The sequence below is a fragment of the Pinus tabuliformis genome, chromosome 5_2 (assembly GCF_031772625.1).
Source record: "Pinus tabuliformis cultivar Carrire ecotype Pingquan chromosome 5_2, CPIR1, whole genome shotgun sequence".
Classification (NCBI taxonomy): domain Eukaryota; kingdom Viridiplantae; phylum Streptophyta; class Pinopsida; order Pinales; family Pinaceae; genus Pinus; species Pinus tabuliformis.
The window spans coordinates 879,227,683-879,246,789 of NC_142306.1; the positions used below are offsets into that span (position 1 = coordinate 879,227,683).

At 37.1% G+C, this 19,107-nt stretch overlaps 1 pseudogene; it reads left to right on the forward strand.

Moving 5' to 3' along the window:
* Positions 1-10,989: 10,989 nt before the first annotated feature.
* Positions 10,990-12,748, forward strand: LOC149162110 (E3 ubiquitin-protein ligase WAV3-like; annotated as a pseudogene).
* The last annotated feature ends 6,359 nt before the right edge of the window (positions 12,749-19,107 follow it).

Below are 19,107 nucleotides of genomic sequence, written 5' to 3' on the forward strand. Positions count from 1 at the left end.
GCCGACGCGATTCTGTGCCTGGGTGTTGCGCTGACCGAGGGCGAAAAACTTTTGAAAAATCCTCCCTCAAAAATCCCAAAAATGGCTAAAATCTAGAATAAATAGTATGACAATGAAGCTTAGGGCTTTGGATCTTACCTGTAACTCGCGGCTCGGCAAATGACCTCCCAGATCTCCTGTAATCTACTCCAGAACAATTAGGGCAAAAGTGTGTAAAAAGCTTTTCATGGTAAGGTAAAATTGTAAATGGTAAAAAACATTTAATTTTCCTCCCATTTATTTAGTTTTTCATGAAATATTAGGTTTTTTAAATATCTTGACCTATTTTTCCTCAAGAATTGTATAATGCACTTTACCTTTTTGCACAATGTTAGGTGATGGATGTTCGATGATGATGCCGAGTCACCTTTACGCCCTTTTATGACTCGTAAAAGATGAAAAGATTGCCGAGTATTTTCTCCTTTTTGATTCATAAAAGAGAATAAAATGGAGGGTCCACTTTAAATCTCTTTCCGACGATTTAAACACGAAAAGATAGCCAAGCCCTTATCGTTTCAAACTCGTTAATGGGTGCGAAACATCGTGCGCCCAATATACTTTTACCCCATTTTTGGGCTGGTATGCACTATTTATGAAAAAGGTACTCCTTGAATGAAATGGTCAAGCGGTTCTCTCAAGTATTGTTTTCTACCTTTTTGGGTTCGAGAGACACAAATTTACGAAAAGGAACCATGTGGAGTTTTATTTTCCGTGTCTTTTTCAAACTCTCTAAACATGAAAAGGATATCGAGTTACACCATTGTCGGACTCGTTAAAATATTAAACGACATTGGATTTGTCACTGTGACGAACATGAGCTTCTCCTTCCTAGGTCTCATTAAACTTACTAGGTCAGATTCGTTCAAAGGATGAATTTACAGTGCAAGCATATGCTGTCCCTTTCAAGCTTGCAATTCAAAAATAATTGGGATACCTGCCAGAAATGGTGGGGGGAAATTTGGAAATCTAATCAGTTGTGTCGGCAGATCACTTTTGAACATGACACTTTTTGCTTTGTGTTGGGTTGGGATATCCTCCTTTTTATCATTGACCTTCCTGGGTTGAGCCATTCATTTTTTAACTTCCATTTGATCTCTGCTACGTCGTAATGACCACCGATCCTATGGATCCAAAAGCTGCCAAACTTCTAGTCATGTCGCCGATATGTTCAAGAGTTGTCCTTCTGCAGTTACACTTACCTCTGATTATCTGTATCATCCAAAATCATTTTTACATCCTTTTGTCTCGTGTCAATGATGTGGGATACATTATGACCCTCCTTCAACACGGTCGCTTTCTGTCGACTTCAACTCATTATCCGAAAAGTTGACCAAGAGACCCCCTTCTAGTACCTTAGAGCTTGCATGCCCTAATGGCAAGTTCTTCACACTCGATGACAAGTTCACATCATTAGCTTTCGATCGAGTGATTTCACGGGTTTTCGACTTCATTTCCTCTATTCACATTCCATGGATTGTGTTGATAGTACCTTGAGGACCATTGTCATTATTGGTGGTTTCTGTCCTGCTTGTTAACATTTTACATCATTGACTGGTAATCAAGCGACTTTCTAGCATGCTTGACATCACACATTTATTCACATGTTAGAATTTGTACTTCTATTGGGTTGTGTTGGAGTAAAATACCCTGGGCTCAGGTTACAAAAGTCCAGGTTGTGAAGCGGTGTAATGTGATGATGTTGATATACATGTCTCTCTCAGATGGATGGCTGCGACCATACCATGGGTTATCATGTGTGATCCTTCTCATTAATGGATGGTTGCGACCATACCTTGGTTTCGACATCATCCTCTTTATAGGATGGTTGCGCCCATGCCTGAATCCATTTACATGATCATTCTCCGGGTGGATTCGTCCATGCCACGATTCATGTATCATTTGATAGGGTTTTCAATTATGTATATATATCTGTACTTTCTTGTAGGTTTTCCGACGACAGATCCTGGTTCCCCGCACTGATTCATAAAGCATTTCATCCCTCACTCTTGTTCGACTTTCACGCTTTTGGGGGCATCTGTTACACAAAATTTTGTCATTGTCCCTATACTCCCCGTTCCTTGATCCTGGAGGACTTCTACAGTGAACCATACATGCTTTCCCATCATGAAGAAGCTCCCATTGTGCCCCTCTTCATGAGCAGAACAATTTCCTTTTGCACCATTTCCCCAAAATCTTCTCTTTTTCCCAGTTCAAGGGACCAGTGTTAATGACCCTTGTCCTCCTCGTGCCGATAGGCGGGGATTAACACTGTCCATAGCACCGACCACAGTGACTGAGATTTGTTCCAGTCACGCCGATCCTTTTATGGAAAGTTTTTAAATAAGGAGCCAAAGCTTCCAGCTCTAGAAGCTTCGTAACGAAAGTCTGGTAAATGGTTTGGCCGGATGGGGTCGAGGATGTCAGTTTGGTCTCCTTTCCCCTATAAGGATGGAACTACCTCAAGAGATGAGACCTTCTACCATGAGAAGAGAATCCATCTCCCATCCATTCGTGCTATATAAAACTCCATTTTTCCCAAGCACAAGCTAGTCTGTAGTGTTAAAGTATTAAGATTGGTGTGCTAGTGTTAATTAAGTTTGGAGTAAACAACAAGCTATTCATAGTTGTAGCTCTCTAGTTGTGTGAGGGAGAAGTGTGAATTTGGTTTAGTGTGAAGCCTAAAGGGAAGAGACTTAAAACTATCATTGTTGAGGCCATCATGGAATGCTAACGGAAGTGTGTGGGAACCTAGTTTTGTCAGAGGAGAACGACAACGTCAAGTCAATGGTTGTAATCTCTTCTTGATTCAATATATATGCAACTATCGATTGATTTCCTACATGATGTGTCATCTTAAATGTTTATGGCTTAATGTTTATTAACTTGTTAAGTAGGTTGAATTACAATTTGTCTATTATCACGATTATTGTTTGTTGTTGTTTACTTGTTTCAGGTGTTCGAAGAAGGAAACGAGAGATAGCTGGAGCGAGCAAGCAAGGTCATCACCAAACGGGATAAGCGTACTAAGAGGTAGGCCCTCTTAATTGGTTCTAACCTAAGGAAATCTTCTATAGAATGTATCAGTTGTGGCTAGACCCATTATCGGGCTAGAGGAATTGTTTGTGTCCGCACTCATAATTTTACTTCACCACAAGGTGTCTCAAAGTTAATGTCTTAAAACATTGTCTCTATAAACACAATATATAACACAAGTGTTATTGTCTCTTAGGAGACAATTTTTTTGGGTAAATTGTCTTAAGTTGAGACAAAAAAAACTTGTGTATTGTCTTAAATATTGTCTTTAAATGAGTGTCTCAAATTAATGTCTTAAAAAATTGTCTCTATAAAGACAATATATAACACAAGTGTTATTGTCTCTTAGGAGACAATTTCATTTTTTGTCTCTCCAGAGACAATAATTTGGATTAAAGACATTGTCTTTATAGAGACAATATGTCTTTTGTCTCTTTAAAGACAATATAAAACAATGAATCCAGAAAAATATCTCACCATTGATATAAATCAATATAAAATGTATTTAATTAAAAATAAACAACAATATCATTGATTAATTCATATTAGGGCACAATGGAATCGAACCACCAACCTCCTGCATGTAAAGCAAGTGCTCTTCCATTGAGCTAGCACCCTTTAAAAAATTATGTGATCAGGTTGGGAAGTTAGAGGATGTGGCAGAGATACATGAGGTGATGATGGAGCTCCAGGAGGGTTGCATGAGGTAAGCATGAAAAGAGGTTAATTAAGGTACCAATGGTACCTAATTGATAGAAAATAGACTTGGTATGGTGATCAGGCTACATTATAGAGAAACTAGTTGAACTTCTGGTTGAGGTTTGACCCTGGTAGAAATTTATATGTATCGTATCAGAGCTAATTATTAGCCAAGTTTAAGGAATTTCAAATTTATGGTGTCAAGGGCAAGGATCGGAATTAACACACCTCAACCTGGGTGGTTGGGGATGTTACAATTCGTAATAGCAAGATCAACGAGCATAATAACTAATGTTGCCATTGTCAGTGTCAAAAGAACCATCATCCTAAAGCATGTATGTATTTAGATTTATAGCGAGGAGTTGACGGAGCATGGGAAATACAAAGTTGCCGTCATGTGATATCATATGGAGGAGCTCTTGATGGCCAATCTACAATTGGCAGGGTTCTGCTTTACAATATCTTTGCATCGTGATTCTGAATGAGAAAGAAAGTTTGGAAGAAGAACTTATTTTAAGGATAAAGAGAATATTATGAGAAATAGGTAACATACAAACATCTACTTCTGCTTCTACATGGTCCCATCTCTGGACAACTCTCAATGGCCATAGTTACACAATTCCTTTCCTGCATAATAGACAATCAACTCTTAGATGGATCCTAAAGTTTCGTACTTGATTATTAAGGATCGCCTCTGCCACACTCTAGAGTGTGTAATTGCTCTTAGAAAATGAAGTGTTGGAAATCAAAATGTTGAAACAGGTTTACAATTTTTAAGAGGAAACATTGAAGGGATGGTTCACGAGAATGAATATACCCCTATTGGATTTCAAATTATCTTCCCTGGCATGTTGGAAGAGGCAAGAGTTTTGTGCTCGGAACTTCCTTATGATTTGACACACATCAAAATCATACTCACTCATCGAGAAGAAAATGGGAAGGGCAAAGCAATAAACAATCTGCATGACTTATCTTTAATCTATATAGTATAGAGAATTCATAAGATAGTCGATTGGAATAAATCTGTCAAGCATTAAAAAAGGATGGCTAGCTCTTCAAATTCTCCTTCTACGATTTCTTGTGCTCTGATTCTTATGGGGAAAAGAGATTGTCTCGAGCATTTGGAGTATCTGAGTTCAGTGCTACAAAAATTTGGGAATAGTGTGCCAAGTGTTTATCCCATAAATTTGTATGCTATGATCGAAATAATAGATTGACTACAATGATTAGGATTAGCAAGACATTTTTAAAATGAGATAATCCACACTTTCGATGATTCCTATAGCCACTAGACGCAGAAATAAACAAGCAGAGAGGGAAAATCGTCGACAACAAACATAAGTTTGAAATTCCATTGATTTCCTACTTTTAAGGTTGCATGGATATCATGTACCTGCATATGTCTCTTGTTGTTATGACCTCCATTTTATCTAGAAAATTGGTAAAGTTGGCCCAACAATGTTGACGTTTTATTTTTTTTCAAGATAGTGGGAAACCTTTCATAACTCATTTGTCAAACCAATAGTGGTAACGCTTTCATAACTCATTTGTCAAACCAATAATGGGATAGGAATTATTTTCTGTGATCTATGAATATAGGTTGATTCATCAACGTTATTCAAGGAAAATTAGACCACCTGGAATTACCCACTGGTGGTATGTAAGGGCAGGTTGTCACTCTTGCCAGATATCTTGGGCTATTAACTTGTTTCCTTACATTCACAATATTGGTAGTATTAACATGATCTTATATATGTGCTTGTAAATGTAATAGAGTATCACATCGATCACTGATATACTTACATAATACTGATCTTAGTCTGGTAAAGGATAGTGTTATTAATGAACATAACACTTCAGTCATACTAATATGTACTAGTAATCACAAAAGCACTGAAATCATAAAAGTAGACCAGTGGAATCTCAAAAGCAGTGGAATCACAAAAGCAGTGGAATCACAAAAGCACTATCCTTGTACAAATCTAGAGCTGATTCATGCTTAAAAAGAAAGAGAAGGAGTAGATCATCACTGCCTAGTGTCTTTCACTCTTTTTCAACCATCCTTGTCTTCGCAGCGTGTAGTAAATAGCTTGTAAGTTGTTAAGGACTCTTAAAAGGCCTTACTGGAAGTCTTGATAGGGCCTTTTTTCAATCAAATAGATTGAACAAGACCTTCTAGTCAAGCTTGTAAGTCGTTTAAGTCATTAAGGACTATAACGCTTGGTTTCTTTCTATCAGGAACTACTGAGGACTTATATTGGATGTATATCAGTATCCGATTAACAACATCCTTGCTAAACAATGAGGAGGGAAAAGTGGAGGGCTCGTGATTTTTTAAATATAGACGACCTTAGTCTGCAACTTAGGACAATCACATGGTAAAGTATGCGTAGTAGGAACTGATAGGGACTCTGAAAGAACTAGTGTGTAAGTTTGTTGAGTATAGTGGTGTCCTTGTAAGTGTTTATATTCCTTTGTATCCAACCTTCTGAGTTGTATAGCTTCTATAGAGGCCTTCAAAGTTCAATAAGGTATGAAGTAGTGACATATTATGACGTCTCTTTTAGTTCCTGTCAGGCTAACTATATACACTCTTAATTCCCAATGTTAAATTGTCAATCAAGGAGTCGTAGACTTAGAGGTGCAAGCACAGGAAATGCAGGATTGGAGCCTAGTCCAGCCTAATCTAAAGTCGATGACAATATGAGCAAAGTAAAACAAACGACAAGAAATTACCACTAAGAATTCATCATTGGGACACAGAAATAACTTGCGTTATAAAGGCTTAGATCACAGTCTTTCATGTGTGATCAATTGTAAGTAGCTTACTTCATTTTTTCTTTCCTTCAATGGATTCTTATAATGGTTAGCTAAGCTATGAGAAAACCAAATTAAACTAAATAAAACAAACTATAGGAATTGTTAGATATCACAAAAGTCTTCACTTAATGGCACATGCAGGTGAGTGGTGAGATCTCTTGTCTTAACCTTTCCCGTTCTCCAAAATAGAATACAACAATTCTAACATACAACCTGGGAAATAGAGTTTGCAAATAAATATATGATACTAGATGCATGTAACATAACAAATATTAAATTAAAATTAAAAATACAATGAGAAACATATTTCCAATATTGAGAGGCCCTCCCAAGCTGGCAATTGCTAGTGGAGGCACTTAAAATGAACTCCAAGGATGCACCACAAATCTGGATTCAGTCACCTTCCATATATTGAAAACTAAACTCAAATTACAACAATTAAATCATAACTCTCTTCCTCCTCCATTACAAAAGAATGATCATAATGACAAAAATTCCTTGCTCTCACAACCCTATGAGGCTTATTTATACATGAAAACCATGGAGGAATGGATAAAATGGATTCCCTCAAATTAGATTTTGGTTAAAACCAATTTTACAATTTTTAGAAGGAAATCCCAAAAATCTAGGTTTTTATGCGGAAATTACAAATCCGGGTGAAATACACTTCGATAACTCTCTATCCTCAACGAATTTTTAGAAACCATTTGTAGACTTTGTATCTGGCTATGTTTTCTCGAAACCCATTTGGTCATTTGAAAATATCCCTTTTTTTTGCATGAAAATCGAGGCGCAAGTTGGCAGCTTGAGATTTTTACTATTTCGTTTGCATAACTATTCCCCCTGAGCTGGAGGTCCACACATCTGAGTTGGGTGAATTCTGACTCAAGTGTCTGCATGTCGATGTCATTCCCGACAAAACCCATGTCCCCAATTTTCTTCTAGAAGCTTCAAAAATTTCAACTTTAATGCAGTACCGAATGAGCACAGTTTGGTACCGAATGAGCACAGTCTGGTTAATTCAGTACATGATGAGAAAATTATGGTTAATTCAGTATCGTGTGTTCACATTCTAGTTAATTCAGTACCAGATGAGCGTAGTCTAGTACCGTATTAGCAGAGAGCACAGAAATAGGTACCGGATGAGCACAGAAATATGTACTGGACGAGTTGGAGTACCAAACTAACTGTAGGAACATGTTTCTTGGACATAGAAACATATAAAATATGAAAAATTATGTATTAACCACATAGGATGAATAACAAGAGATAATGGAAGTTTATGGTGTAATCAGGGATATATTCTTGACGAAATGTGAGGAGAAGGTGTAATTATGAGTGTATTTATATAATATGACAAAAATGCAGCCCAACAGTTCCTTGGAACAAACTTGATCTAAAATTTTATGAAGAATTTTAATTTTTGAGCATTCAACTGATATAATGATTGCTCTCTTTGCTCAAGGATTCACTTTTAGGATCTCTAGTTTCCCAAGATTTAATTTGAGATTATCTTTCTGGTGTTCAGCTTTCCCATGATCCATCTCATCCATCACACATAAGGACTTGGACCATTCATGCACGCAATTCAAAGTATATTTTTACATATTTCAAGCACTGACTATAGAGATCATTTCACAGATTTGAGAAATCTGTGTGCTTATTTGCAACATTCAATTGCATATTTGCATGTTGTTGTTGTTGACTTGAAGCCCTACTTTGCAGATTTTCAGTGTTTTGATCAGCGAAATTACCTCAAGGACACACCCTCAGATTATCAAGCAGTCATTTGGAAATGAGAAGTTTGTTATTAGTGACAGGGACAACAAACCTAAATTGTTCTCAAAACACCGTGGGATTGATTACCCAAGGGGCATTTCTGAGTGACCACACCCCAACAAAGAAAATAAAATTATGTTAATGTCCACAAATGACCAAAATATGTCAATGTCAGTCCAGAAGACAACAATCAACAACAACAATAACCAGTTCCTAGAGCATGAGCATTTACAAAGACCAAGAAACCCAAAACTAAATCCTAGACTAGAAAAAGAGTAGACAAAAACATAGAAAGTGGGTGAACTCAAAAGTATCAACTTGGATAGTGTGGTATTTAATATATCAGAAGAAAACACTCCTCCATGAAGAGAAACTAACTCATATGAATAGAATGTCAAGGAGTAGAAACACCCCAAGTCAGTGATAGTCAGAGGAGGAAACATCATCACTGCCAATGACAATAGATGTGAATATTCTTCAGTCAAAATATTACAAGCTTCTTCATCCTTTATTCGACATTGGATGTTTGTACAGCCATTATTGAAACCTCAGACTTGCATCTTAGACATTTAGTAGACTCTTTAGGCCAATTGATCACCTGACCTGATTTGATGATATTGCCCATACATTGGGACATGACAACACTTTTTACTCCCCATTGACATATATTGTGGCCTCCATTTATGGGTTCTTGTCCTCTTGTTGAGCAGCCTTGATTCTCAAGTCCATTGCGACCTTGTTGGACTTGATCCTTTTAGACTTGCCCTTTTATGCTATTATATTTTGTACTTCATTTTTAACTTGAACTAATTATGATGGAGTGTGAGGTTCTGCCACTGACTCACTAGGTGCCTCCACAAATGGAATATTACAATGTACATTCACAATTCCATTAGTTGTTTTTCGCTACTACTGAAATTAATAAGATGTTTGTTTCATACTTCTTCCTTATTTTCCTGTGAACAAATTACCGGGGGAGAGTTAGAAGTTAGAACTATGCATGAATTTTAGAATTGTTAAGGGATATTCCAAGATACATTTGATGTAGCCTTCTTAAACTCTATTATGGATACGATTTTCAAAGAGACAATCCAAGAAAAATAAGAGATGTTTTGTCCATTTCTATTCCTGGTGAACATACACATCACTTGAAATATTTGCATAAAGAAAAGAAACAACAAGTTAAGAGACACTATGCAACTATCCAAATATATTGTTCAATGCATGACCAACATTTTCCAACAATTGTGTAGTTGTTTGAGGAGGAGGGCATTTCACATCAAACTTCTCACACGCAGCCAAAAGATACTTGTTTGCCTCCTCAGATGAGATATCTTTAGGGATGTTGAGTTGTGCGGCCTCTTCCAACCCTTGAAGCATGTCTATCCTTCTGAAAATAAATAAAGAAATAAATAAATAATAATAATAATCATAATCATAATAATATTAATAATAAATAATAAATAATAGATATAAATATAAATATAAATAAAAAAATAAAAAATACCTACATTTCCATTACCACTAAAACATCATAGAAAATGGCCCTAAAATATGAACATGTACATGTTGAACTATATATCTATATATATATATATATATATATATATATATATATATATATATATATATATATATATATATATATCTTAAATGCTTAGAAATCACCTGAAAGGAGTGAAATCAATTTCTATAGGATCCTTGTCCAACCCATTGGCCTTGTAAAGGATTTTATAACCACCAGTTCCAAGTTTTGGCATGCTTGTCTATCAAATACTATGTGCTCTTAATGGTTGCAGGTGAAATATTGGTTCGATGCAACATGTTTTAGAATGAAGCTTGATTATTTATCCAAGTCATGCTCAAGTCTCAACCTCATCATATATTTGAAACCCAATATTGTAGACACATGACTAACATTAGACATAGCAAGTCAAAGCTCCACAGATTAGAATACAATTTATAAAAATGGAAATCAGACGTTGGATATTCCCTTTATCCTGGTCATGACACATTATTCTTCCTATTCATAAATCTAGGATTATTCTTGATCTGGAAAATAAGAGGGCTATTGTGATTGAGCACACACAATATACACTGATCAACAGCTTTGGAGAAGAGCAATCTCAGAGCTAGATGGCAGGCTTCAGAAAGGGCCACCAAGCCATTGACCACATTTTCACTTTACAAGCTATCATTGAAGAAGATAAAAAAAACAATGCCAAGCCTTTTCCTTTGTTGTTGTTGTTTTCTTTTTTTCTCACAGTTTTAATGGATGGTCAAGACTGCTTCAAAACTAGACTCAAAAGAAAAGGAGGTAGATACTAGATTTTATTATTGTCCTACTTAGGAAACCCATTTTATTTGAAATAAATCTTTCTTGACAAAATGATGGTCATATTTATCTTATAGCAATTCCTTTTTGTGGCCACACCTTATCACTTGTTCTCTCCAAAAATTTCGAGTTGATTAATTTTCTCAGCAAAAAGAACCATGAAATTCTAAACTTCGTATCTCTTTGTATGAACTCTCCTACTATGGTTATGGGGTGTTTTGAAGAAATTGTAAAACTATGGTTCTGTGTATATAGATATGGCGATCTAATCCATATATTTTATGATGCAGAAAACATGTTCTCTTGATGCAATGAAACCAGGACATCGCTATGCCTTATTTACTGCAGAGTGTTCCCACACTTTCCACTATGCTTTCATTACTTCCAATAATGACACATGGAAATAGGGTATGTCCAGTTTTTCGAGCCAAGTGGAAAGGAGTTCCCTTACAAGGGATTCATTCAGAACCACTGTGTTTCAGAGCACAAATAAGTCTTTTGAATTGGCCACAAAAGAAATATAGTTGCATGACAATTTTATCCTGTTTTTCACTTGCTCGTCCCCCACATCATAAAGCTGCAATACATGTTATAGAGCCTGTTTTTTTTGTGGATGATGAGCCATTGGAGAATCGTTCAAGTGGAGAAAACATGTCAGGTGGGGAAATGGGAATGAACCTATTTTGGTTGAAATTGAGATAGCAGCAGGAAATTCAGAGGTTACGGATTCAACAGGAAAATTATCATAAGGAAGTGTCAGGCTTCAAGGCAAAGAAGTTGATAGTACATATGTACAGTTAAAAATGTTTCCTGAGTTTTTTGCAATTCCATGCTTAGAGTTTCGTGAGAAGTTTAGTGTCCTGGTACATCTGAAAGCTCCATGCTCTAGTGCAAAACAACAGCAAAGCCAAAGAACTTGGAATACTGGAAATCCATCCCAAACCCCTGATATGCCCAGAGATTGAGCCCCCATTGATCTTGTAATTGTTCTTGATGTTATTGGAAGCATGGGAGGCACAAAACTGGCACTATTGAAGCATGCTATGGGCTTCATGATTCATAATATTGGCCCCATGGACCACCTTTCAGTCATTGCCTTCTCATCAACTGCTAGGCGTTTGTTTCCTCTACGATGTATGTCTAAGGGGGGTCGGCAGTTTTCTTTGCAAGCAGTGAATGGCCTAGTGTCCACTGGTGGAACCAACATTGCTGAAGGATTGAAAAAGGGTGCCAAAGTGCTGGAAGACCAGCATGAGAAGAACCCTGTCTGTAGTATCATTTTACTCTTGGATGGGCAGGACACCTACAATGTGGGAAACCACAGGCAGGTTTCCATTTTGTCAAATTCCAGGAGGGTTTTGGATTATCAGTCCTTGTTTCTAGGATCAATAAGGCAACCTGCAGAGCAACATAACATACAGATCCATGTACACACTTTTGGATTTGGGACGGATCATGATTCAGCATCCATGCACTCCATATCAGAGACTTTTGGTGGCACCTTTTCCTTCATTGAGACAGAAAGTATCATTCAAGATGCTTTTTCATAGTGCATTGGTGGTTTTCTAAGTGTGGTGATTCAGGATATGTAGGTTATTGTCACATGTGCAAGTTCAGGAGTGCAATTGAGTGCCATACAAGCAGGCAGTTATGTAGGAAATATTCTAGACGATGGGCAGAAGGGATTGGTAAATATTGGAGACTTGTATGCAGAGGAGGAGAGGGACTTCTTGGTTCATGTTAAGCTTCCTCCATTTAGAAAACCTGAAGAGAGCACCATTGTTAATGAAATGAAAATGTTAAAGGTTATTTGTTCTTACAGGGATCCTGTTTCACAAGAAACTATTCATCCACCAATGAAAAAACTATATATTCAATGTCTTGAATATGTTAGCAGCAATGAACAGGATGTCTGTCTTGAGGTTGATAGGAAAAGAAACAGATTGTGCACTGTAGAATCCATAGTAGAGGCTAGAGCACTGGCAGACAGGTGATTTGACAGGTGCCCAGCTTGTATTGGGGATCAAGAGAAGGGCTTTGTAGGCATCCCAAGGCTTTATGGATCAGTTATCAGTTGGTTTTGCAAACCTGGTGGCTTCTCTGACCTTATTCTAAGCATTGAGGGGCTTAAACAGGGTTGCACTCTTTTCCCCATCTTAATCAGGATTTACATTGAATCATGAGCTTGACTAGTTTCTAAGGGAGATGACACATGCCAATGAAGGGTGCATTTTACACCATGGTCTAAGTACTTATTGTCATTGACTGATTTGGTCTTAATTTCTTCCTCTCTTGAGAGTCTTCAGTCACAACTTGATTCGTTGGCTTTCCATTCATAAGTTGGGGTTGTTAATCTTAGTAAGGCTAAGAATATGTTTTTTAGTGAAACCAAATATACTATGTCCTATTTGCATTTCTCCAATAGAGGAGAATTAGTTAAGATCACCCCTACCTATTCTTATTAAGTTATTTAGGTGTCCAGTTTTCAAGGCCACCTTTCAATTTGGGACCAGCTTCTCAAATGCGGCTATGCAAGGGATACACTTCTTTAGCTGTTTTGGAAAAGTAGCGCTTCCAATTTCATTTTCAAGACATCCATCAATGGCGACGATCTTTCACTATCTTGTTAGACCAATTGTATTGGATGGATCAAAGATCTAATTAGACCGAACTTGGGTGAGGCCAGTTGAACACTTATTGAGAGATGATTAGATGATAGATCAACCATCATGCTCCACCAGATGATCAGATGTAAGCACACAGTTCCACATGCCATTATACAAGTTGATTTGGACCTCACCCACTTCAACTAGAGACTTTGTTCAAGCTTACCTCTTACCTATACAACCTTTGCACTCTTGGAGATTTTGCCTTTGGAGAGGAGAGGTACCCCTATATGGCTCTTTTATCTTCCAAGGAGATTTCTTCACATCCTTCTCAAAGTACATTGAGGAAATAATGTTGGTAAAAATCTACATTGTTGTAGTCTATAGTTATTTTCATTGATCATCTTCCTCCCTACATGTCCTCTTTGAATTCCCCTTGTTTCCCTCCTTTGAAGGCAGAAATCAATTGTGCAGTAGACAATATCTATAGGAAGTTCATTCAAGCAACATGGACCTCCCTGCGCCACCACCCCCCACCACCCACTCAACAACCCTCTTATCCACTCAATCCTAAGTTGGGCTTCAAGGTTGAGACCTTAATAAGAATATTAGAGGTCATTCTTATTTGACCAACATACCTAAAATAACGTTGGCCTCATAACTTAAGAGATGAATTGACAAATGAACATGGAGAATTTATAGGTGTCCTAAAAGCGGCCTCTGACAGGTTGAGATAGTAGCCTGATTGAATTTTCATATCGTTGATTCTAAACTAATCTAGGATTACCTACAGAAGGGGTCTTGATAAGGACCTAGTATTCACTGTTTATGTAAGGTAAGGTCCAAACGTTGCATGCGTCTCTTCTTGAATTGTCCCTTTACCAAGGAATTGTGGATTCTGGACAACCTCAAAATCTCACAGTGGTGGAAAAGGAAGAAAGTTGGGAAGGAGAGTCAATTGAAGCAACCCAGGAAACTTGGCTAAAAAACAATGAGGCTAGAAAGAGCCACCATTCCCTGCCAGCTTTTGTCCTTTGGGAAATCTAGTTCAGAAGGAATGAGGCCTTTTTCCAAGAAAAAGTAGTCTCTGCTAGGAACCTCCCCTAAATTCAAGAGATCCTACCTTTTCTACCAAAAAGTATCAAAGCAAGAAAACCTAAAGAAATCTAGCAGTCCCTAACATCTCTCCTAAACTTTAATACTCCTCATTGATTCTTTGATGAGACAACAAGAAGAGATTCAAAACAAAGTGGGGGTGAGGGGATTCTGATTATTCCATATAATCTAAACACAAAGCCAATCTCCTTTAAATGTGGATGAGGTGTTGCCACATATCTTTTTGTAGAAGTAAAGGCTACCACCATCGTAATGAACTTTGAATGTGGATTACGTGTTGCCACAAATATTTTTACAGAAGTAAAGACTACCACCATCCTAATGAACTTAGAAACGGGAGGAGGTATTAGAAGCCTAAATATATATGGGGACTCCAAATTGGTTATTGACTAGATGTAGAGCTACAAAAATTAGAAAATGTTCAATTACAGTGGTGCCTCCAGTTTAAAGAAGAACTAAAGAACACCTTCACTTTTGTATCCTTTCAGCACGTCTACAAAGTATAACCAACAAGATGCTATTGTCTCAAATCAAACACACAGAAGAGAACATGGTTCCTTGCCGATCAAAGGATTAATCGTGGGTGGGGAAGAAATCCATCCATCCACCAAGGCAAATCGAATACTAGTTCAAGATTACTCTGGTTGAACATGAAGTTGTTTTATACAGTCTATCAAGGCTCTTTCAATGTATATGAAGAAAATACCAGTGTCGCCTTTGTAAAACTTGTTGCTTGAAAGATAGATTCCAACTTGAAAATTCATCCCATTTTTGGACAGCACCATAGGGACATTGCTTTTGGATGTACTCCTTTGATTTAATAAAGGTTTATGCACTGGTATCATGACCTGATATTTCCAATGGGGCAACGAAAGTGTGATATCACTAGCTCAAGATTAAGACCAGACAATATATCCCTCATGATAAGAATTTCATATATGTACAATATAGGAAGTTGATACCAAGGAGTATTTTACTTTTCAATGCCTCATCTACTATGATATACAAGTGAGATATTATTTCCCCTTCAAGGATTTTAGAAGGAGCCTCTCTATCTTTTTGGCTTATTTTTACTAGATATTTTTTTTGGCACTCCTTCAAAAGATAACAGTTCTCCGATGCTAATGCCAAACCATGAGATAACCATCTAGGTTGAGCTACTTGATTAATTCCAGCTTTCAGACCCTCAACAATATCAGTGGAGAAAAATGTCATTTAGGCTATTTGGTAATATGGTGGAGATACTACAAAGATAGTCAAGAGATACTGCCACTACGTACTTTCTTCATTCACTATCTTCCCTATTAGTTTGTGGTTATCTCTATCTCCTCAATGCTTCTATGGGGGCATCTGATCACCCCCCAAATTTTGATAACACAACCATTTTCCACACACAACCCTCTATTTTACAAATTCTTTTCCATTCCCTCACCCCTTTCCACCTGATTCCTCGTGCCTTCCACGTTCACATCCTTGTTTCCTATAGCGCTACCTTTGCATCACTATGCATTCATCTGTGACTTCTATCGGCATGTCTTTGCACCCTTTTGGTGCAAATGCTAGTATATGAACAAAAGGAATGGGCAGCCAAGAAAAAAACTTTTAATATCATTTTAAAGTAGAAATTATTATCACTGCAATAAAAAAAAATACGGAGAAAATAGTATAGAACACAAAATGCCATTACCTCAAGAAATTCAAGGTCATCAAGGAAATCTCACACATAATATATTATCTTTTCTCTTGTTTTGAAGATATGCCTAACCTCTGAGTTGACCATCAAATCTAGATAATGTTGCTGATATCTTGTTTCTTGTCAACCAAAACTCCACAATAATCAATTTGTGAGTAAATCAGCTTGATTGTTGTAGCGAGTAATGCAAAAAAAGAAGAGACAAATTTTCCATTCTATTAAACAAGTTATTCAATACAAACAAAAAACTAGAGTTTGTTAATGGGCTTACTCTGTAGGAAGTCAAAAGATACAATGGACCAACAAACTAAATGCTCATAAGAAGCAATTTCTAACACCATAAACATAAACGTATGGTAAAATAATATTCAGATCAAAAGTAACTATTTAGGGACACATAAATAATTTTTAAAAAATCAAATACCCAGTCTTTCAGAACATATCGTTCAGGGTTTCTAGGCTGACCAGGAGACCATATATCAGTCGTTTTATCTCCCTCATTTTCTTGGAACACCACAGGAAAGATGATATACATGTTCTATATTGCAAGAGAAATTATAAATATAGAAATCTTAAATGATCCTTGGAGTATTCAGAACCTTTGTCTAAGCCTGGTGGTCTTTCACTGGGAGAGCTCTTTGCCTTGGCATCATGTGTAGACAAGGCGAAAGAACTAAAAAGGATACATGAAATATGCTAAGTTCTCCCCTTTTTCTTTTTCTTGTAACGCAACCAATGGACATTTTCATTTACTCATGATACAATCTCCTCTATAAGAGTTTATAAACAACAATATAAAGAAATCCCATGTACACAACATAAATTTGCAGTAAACCAAGAAAAAAATAGAAATAAATCCTTGGTACTGCAGAAGAATTTCAAGTTCTTTGATCTCATATTATGGGGGACACTTGAAAATGGGGTGCATCTTCGTCTCCTACTCCTAAAGGTGGCACACTTGGTCGATCCTATCAAATCATGGTATATGCTAATCTGGAATCGATGATAGCCGACCAAGAGTTATCCCAAATAGATCATGAATAAGTGCATCCAATGCCTCTGCTCCCATTTTGGTGTTCCAGATTTGTACTGACATCAGTATACCTAACACATTTCCATTGACCTACTTTTATGGTCATTCATTGGATATTAATACATTGATCTTATCTTATCATTTCTGCAAATATGGGGGGCAAATGACAATTCCATTCCACAAAATAGCTACACACAATCTGTTATGAAACCAGCTCAAGAAAAGATAGAAAAGATAGATCAACACCTTAGAATTCAGCCTCTTCGAGGGGGAAACCTCCTTTACATTACATAAATGAACAATTCTTGGATGATTCAAATGACAAAACCTCCTTTCTATATATAGGAGTCTAAGGAGTCACAATATAATCCAGCCGACCTAACAATAATAATATAAAGCCACAAAAATAACAATAGAGGGATTCTATGGGGCACAGTAATAACAATATGGGGGCAATAGGGGCACAACAATATTAATAAGGGGTATAACTACAATAGTAATGGGGTAATCACTAGTATTATAGGGACCCAACATGCCCCTCTCCTTCAAAAAAGTGTTGTCCTCAACGCTTGAGTAGTTCTGGATACTTCTGCATAAAATTCTCATCCTCCCATGTGGAATCTTCAGCGGATAAGTTCTTCCACTTGATAAGATACTCTGAAATTGATCGATTTCGTAGCTGTCGAGTTCTTGTTTCTGTGACTGCTTCCGGTTCCAATATAATTTTTCCTTCCTCGTCAAGTTCTGGCAATATTGTTTGAACTGGGAGCTTGTCGCCTATAACCTTCTTTAAACATGAAACATGGAAAACTGGGTGCAATCGAGAAGCTGCAGGAAGCTCCAATTTGTATGCCATAGTACCAATCTTTTGCAACACCTTGTACGGACCATAATACTTTGGTGATAATTTATTATCCTTCTTAGCTTGCTTGAGGGACATTTGCTTATATGGTTGTAGCCGTAGGAATACCCAATCACCTACATCAAAACTTCTTTCACTGCGATGTTGATCTGCCTGTTGTTTCATTCTATTTTGTGCCAACACGAGGTTATCCTTTAAGAGTTGGAGGACTTGTTGTTGATGTTCGATGTGATGTTCCACTGCCTGAACCTTAGAATTTTCTCTTAAATATGATGTGATGGATGGTGGTTGATACCCATAAAGTGCCATAAATGGGGTCATTTTTGTTGCTGTATGGAAGGAAGTGTTATACCACCATTCAGCCAGAGGCAACCATTTGACCCATTGTGTCTGTTTATCAGATACAAAGCAACGAAGATATCCTTCCAAACATTTGTTTACTATCTCAGTTTGCCCATCAGATTGAGGATGATAAGATGAGCTATGAGCTAACTGAGTACCAAGACAAGAAAATAATTCTGTCCAAAAATTTCCAGTGAAAATGGGATCTCTGTCACTTACAATAATCTTTGGGTTTCCATGTAGCTTTTGAATTGTTTCCATAAATGCAGTAGAAACTGTACTGGCTTTAAATGGATGTGATAATGCACAAAAGTGTGCATACTTGGTAAGTCTGTCAACTACCACCATGATGACACTCTTTCCCTCAGACTTGGGTAAACCTGTGATAAAATCCATTGAAACCTCCTCCCAACGTTGGCTTGGAATGGATAAAGGTTGTAATAGACCTGGTGTCTTAATTGTTTCAACTTTATTTTGTTGGCAAACCAAACATTTCGCCACAAACTTTTGAATATCTGATTTAAGGCCATCCCAAAAAAATTCCTTCTTAACCCTGTGGTAAGTTTTTAAAAATCCTGAGTGCCCTCCTAAGGGAGAAGTGTGCAATTCCATAAGAATCTTTTGTTTTAGCTGGGAATTCTTACAGAGGTATAAGCGATCTTTGTACCATAACGAATCATTTTTCCAGCTAAATGTATCAAACGTACTGGAATCTTGTTGTAGCTTTCGAATAAGTGCCCACACTTCTTC